This window comes from Podarcis erhardii, assembly GCF_964252035.2.
Source record: "Podarcis erhardii genome assembly, chromosome: 2".
NCBI lineage: Eukaryota > Metazoa > Chordata > Lepidosauria > Squamata > Lacertidae > Podarcis > Podarcis erhardii.
The window spans coordinates 126,306,008-126,312,007 of NC_138498.1; positions in this window are offsets into that span (position 1 = coordinate 126,306,008).

The following is a 6,000-nucleotide window of genomic DNA, read 5'->3' on the forward strand; positions in this document are numbered from 1 at the left end:
TGTACATGTTTACAAAAATTCTTTAAATAATCAACAAAAGGTTTCCACTCCTCTTTAAAGTCTGCCTTGATTTCTTATTTTCATAGTTAAATTTGCCAATTTGACATATTCCATCACTTTTAACTGCCGCTCTCTGGATCAAGTGGAGCTGTCTCTTGATTTTGCCATTTTTGTGCATAAGGTACTCTTGCTGCTGTCGTTTATATGAATTCCTGTCCTAGTCCTTTATTTACCAATAATCATTTTTGTTGTTTCCTTGTGAAAATATGTGTAATTTTATTTCATTTGGTTTTGTTGTTCAAACCATTCACATTCAATGAAAACAATTTTAAATCCATCATTGAATCCTTTAAACAGTTTTAAGTCCCCGTTCCCCTTATCAGCTATCTCCCTCCTCCAGCTCGTCTACTGATGCATCCATCTCCCAGCTCTTTTTTAAAATATATTTCCTCTAGAATGCCTCTGCTTTTTTAAAAAAATAATATTTATTCAGAGTTTAAAGGTTACAAAAAGCAGAAAAAATATAAGCAATACAAAATACAAAAAAGAAAAAGAAAAGAAAAATAGGATAACAATACATTCACTTAAACAAACAAAAATAGAAGAAAAAAACAGATTAAACCTTTACATTACTTTCTTCCTTTACTTATTTCCTCGACCTCCTCACACCTCCCAATTTTGTATTCTAGTTCAAATCGTTTTTTTCAGCAAATCCTTCCAACCTTATTGTCATTTAAGTAATTTCGTTTAATTTAATATATTATGATTTAACGTCCTCTCTTTCATCAATTTCATCAACTCATTTTCATTAAATCCTTTATATCATTTCCACCAAAACCACCTAATTTTCTTTTTCCAACATCTTTCTAACAGTCCTTAATTTTACAATATTTTGGAAGATATACTTTAATTTTTTTCCAATCTTCTTCCACCAACTCTTCTCCTTGGTCCCGGATTCTGCCAGTCATCTCAGCCAGTTCCATATAGTCCATCACTTTCGTCTGCCATTCTTCTCAGGTGGGTAGTTCTTGTGTCTTCCAATACTTTGCAATGAGTATTCTTGCTGCTGTTGTGGCGTACATAAAAAAAGTTCTATCTTCCCTTCACACCAACTGGCCGACCATGCCCAGGAAAAAGGCCTCTGGTTTCTTTTGGAAGGTATATTTAAATACCTTTTTCATTTCATTATAAATCATCTCCCAGAAGGCCTTAATCCTGGGGCACGTCCACCAAAGGTGAAAAAATGTGCCCTCGATCTCCTTACATTTCCAACATTTATTATCGGACAAATGGTAAATTTTTGCCAGCTTGACTGGGGTCAGGTACCACCTATAAATCATTTTCATTATATTCTCTCTTAAGGCATTACAAGCTGTAAACTTAATACCTGTGGTCCATAACTTTTCCCAGTCAGCCATCATAATGTTGTGTCCAAAATCTTGTGCCCATTTAATCATGACAGATTTAACCATTACATCTTGAGTATTCCATTTCAACAGCAAGTTATACATTCTTGATAAATTCTTAGTTTTAGGTTCTAACAATTCTGTTTCCAATTTTGATTTTTCTTATCCAAGTTATAAACCTCCCTTATTTGATAATAGTGAAGCCAGTCTCGTACTTTAGTTTTTAAACTGTCAAAGCTCTGCAGCTTTAAACTATCTCCATCTTGTTCCAAAATTTCCCAATATTTTGGCCAATTTGTCTCCATATTAAGTTTTTTCAGAGCCTTAGCCTCCATTGGTGACAGCCACCTTGGTGTTTTACTTTCAAGCAAATCCTTATATCTCATCCAGACATTGAACAATGCTTTCCTGACAATATGGTTTTTAAAAGCTTTATGTGCTTTGACCTTATCATACCACAAATATGCATGCCATCCAAAAACATTATTGAAACCTTCTAAGTCCAAGATGTCCGTGTTTTCAAGAAGCAGCCAATCCTTCAGCCAGCAAAATGCGGCTGATTCATAATAAAGTTTTAGGTCTGGCAGGGCAAATCCACCTCTTTCTTTGGCGTCAGTTAAAATCTTAAATTTTATTCGAGGTTTCTTGCCCTGCCAGACAAATCTAGAGATATCTCTCTGCCATTTCTTGAAACAGTCCATCTTGTCCAAAATTTGCAATATTTGAAACAAAAACAACATCCTAGGCAATACATTCATCTTTATCACAGCAATTCGGCCCAGCAGTGATAACTTCAATTTTGACCGTATTTCTAGATCCTTAGAATGCCTCTGCTTTTATTGGCCCTTGCCATCTTTGTTTCTTCCCTATGTACATAAAAAAAATCCCTTCCAGGAATTCTCAACTAAAGGGAATTGAATTCTTCTTGAGCGTATCAGCCAGAAACTTATAGCTGGTTCTTTTCTTCAGCAATTTTGAGCATTGTAATCAGTTTTTCTGGTAGTGTGTTTGGCGTTCTTGATCTTGAGTTTCATAAAATCAATCAAACTCCTGGTAGTTTATTTGCTTTTGCATAAGCTGATTTCACTCTGAAAGCAAGAAACTCCATCAAGTCGGTTTTTTCTTTCTTTCTCCTCTTGTTTCTCCTTCTCTACTTTGGTTGAGGGTGTCTTCCTCGTCTGGCCCATAGTCAAGTTCTTGTTAACACCCAACATTTTTATAGCTTTCCACTTTTGGCAGAGTGCTCCGATGTTCCAGTAACCCCAGAGCCTTATGGGGGGCCCTATACCCACACTCTCTCTCCCACCCCCATGGCACCTGTAGTAAAGTTAGTACTTTGGTCAAGCGGAGAGTGAGGCCTTGTGGGAAACCAGCAAGAATTATGGGAACTAGGTCCTGTTGCTTTAACCCATAGACCCGTTGGCTCCAAGGGCGTGAAAGGTTTACTATGGGAGAGGAATTCTCTGGATAATGTGAAGGGTTGACACCTGTGAGGGAAGTTATGGATATCCAGCCGGTGATGTTATCTCCCTGTTAATTGCCCAAAGGAGGTGCATCTGCATAAGCGCCAAGAAAGGGAGGAAACATCTTTGATCTAGGCTCTGGAGTCTTAATTGGCCCAGCTGTCAGAAGTTAAAATTATTAGCCCACAAGCTGGTCATTGGAGAATTCAAATGTAACCAAGAGTGGTGATTGGGCCTGTGGGATCTGATTCCACGTGCAAATTAGGGATAAAAGATCTTGAGAATGGCTGGGAAGGTGCGCTCTGCAATCCGCAAAATCGCCCGGCTGCTGATGTTCCACCTAAGCAGCCGTTCTTTTGTGATGAAGATTTTCTAAGACCTCTGAATGCAGATCTCTGAAGGACTCTGAACTATCCTATCTTTGCCTTAGAGTGTAGAAGTGAGTATTAGCTAGCTATATTTTGCAATGTTTTTATTTTCTCTTTACTTGTAATCTACCAAAAGATGAGCCTGCTTTTTAGCATGTTCTTTATGTTTTAAAATAAATTTTAAGCAAGAAACTTTCTCTTGTATTGTGTGTGCCTATCCGGGGGAATAGCTAAATCCAACGCCTAGCTTCTTGGTTGCGCCTTACTAAAGAATTTCTGCCTGCAAGCTTGTGGAAGCAACTTGTAGTTTGGGGTTAACCGGTAACAAAGAAGCCCGGCCGTCTCCCTTGAGCTGTGGCTTAAGGTAACCCTGGGACAAGGGAGTGGTGCCAGCCTTACCAGTTCTGTTTCGTCCTGTTTCTGAAAAGGTAAAAGGGTCTGCCAGCCTTGCTCCAGAAACCTAGTCTGGCCGGAGAGCAAAGACAGGTGAGGGAGGGGCAAATGGTTGGGGACCAGTTGACCACAGGACCTGATCTGCTGCGGAGGGTGCATGGCAGGCGACTGAACTCCGATGCGACAACCTGGAAGTCCCAGAGCGGTGCATCAGTTAGAATGGGATGCTTAAGAAACCTCTACGGATTCTCAAAGGGAAGAGGAAAACCTTTAGATGTATGGAGTGTTTGACGTATTTCTCTCCGAGTTCACTTTCCTTCCCATCAATGAACTCAGATAATGGGAAATCAGTCTTAAATGCATGGAGTGCATGTGAAGTTCAGGTATTTGTATATAAAGTTGTATAGACAGGTCTTTAAAGAAATGAAGGTCATGTCTCACAAGTATTGTATAATAATAATAGGTTTTTTTTTTCGTTTTTTATTAGTAATATTCAAATATAAAGGATTTCATGCTCCCCAATGCTGATGTTTATGTTTGGTATATTTCACACGCCTGTCTGAGTGGAGCGTGAGAAAGGAAGACTGTCTTAACTCTCTTCCAGTTTGAGACTGTGAAACTACTTTCACTTTTACATCGTACTGTTTTGTTGTTGGAGCTGATGAGAATGGATGCCATTATGCATATGTATGTAAATATATTCCAGAAAGACATTTACTTCTGCTTTATTGACTATGCAAAAAGCCTTTGACTGTTACAGATAGGTAGTCGTGTTGGTCTGCCATAGTCAAAACAAAACAAATTCCTTCCAGTAGCACCTTAAAGACCAACTAAGTCAGTTCTTGGTATGAGCTTTCGTGTGCATGCACACTTCTTCAGATACACAGATACACAGCTACACAGCCTTTGACTGTGTCGACCACAGCAAACTATGGCAAGTTATTAAAGAAATGGGAGTGCCTGATCACCCCATCTGTCTCCTGAGAAATCTCTATGTGGGACAAGAAGCTACAGTTAGAACTGGATATGGAACAACTGATTGGTTCAAAATTGGGAAAGGAGTACGACAAGGCTGTATTTTGTCTCCCTGCTTATTTAACTTATATGCAGAATTCATCATGCGAAAGGCTGGGCTGGATGAATCCCTAGCCGGAATTAAGATTGCCGGAAGAAATATCAACAACCACAGATATGCAGATGACACAACCTTGATGGCAGAAAGTGAGGAGGAATTAAAGACCCCCTGCGCCCCGGCCCTGCCTCCCCCCCCCCCCGTCGGGAAATGGGGGTGAGACTGACCGAACCACCCTCTCCCGGCAAGGGATTAAAAGGGGGGCATGTCCCCTTTCTGCCCCGGAGGACTTTTTCCCAGGTGGGGGGGGGGTCTCCTTCCCTGCCGCCTCCGGGGATCGAACCCGGGACTTTCTCAGGAGAGAATCAGGAAAACGGAGCTGGTTTGGGAGGAGGAGAATTTGTGTCTTCTGGGAGGGAGGGGCCACTCATTCCTGCCCCCCCCCGGGTCAGTGAGCTCCGCTTCCTAGAGAGGCAGGGAGGTTTGGAGTGGGAGGGGCCAAGGGGGGAGGGGAGGGGCCTGATCCACCTTCCACCTTCTGGAAGAGGAGCAGCTCTGCGGAGGAGGGAGGAAAAAGAGGTGTGAAATATATCTATATCTTGGGGGGGAGGCGCTTTTCCTCCCCCTGAATCTGCAAACAGGGCAGCTGGGAAGGGGGGGCAGGATTTGGGGCGGGGGTGAAAGGAAAGTGGGGTATCCCTCCCCTCCCCCTCCCTTCTGGGCATCCGGGGAGTGGGGGAGGGGCTGGTTTAGGAGAAGGAGCCGCTCCCCCGAGGAGGCGCCTCCTTGGAGACCCCCATCCCTTTGTCTTGCGGGGAAGGAAATGGGAATAGCAGAGCGAGCAAGGGAGGGGGGGAGAGGAGATGCTCAGCCACCCCCCCGAGAAGGAAATGGGAGGCTCAGAAACATACTGGGAGCCAGTGAAGATCCTTTAGGCATGTGTTGTTGTTTAGTCGTGTCCGCCTCTTTGTGACCCCCCTGGACCAGAGCATGCCAGGCCTTCCTGTCTTCCACTGCCTCCCGCAGTTTGGTCAAACTCATGCTGGTCGCTTTGAGAACACTGTCTGCTATGTACTGAAGTTCTCACCCTGGGCCAGCAGGGGTATACTGTAGATAGTTATGCAAATAAGGGATCGAAAGTGACATTCAGTGATTGGATAGTTTTAGAAAGTTGTTACAGTAACATTGTACTGGAGCTCTATATAAGCAGGCTGATTGAACCCTTCAGTTCAGTTCAGTTCTGTCCTAGTTACAGATAGGTAGCCGTGGTAGTCAAAACAAAATAAAAAAATTCCTTC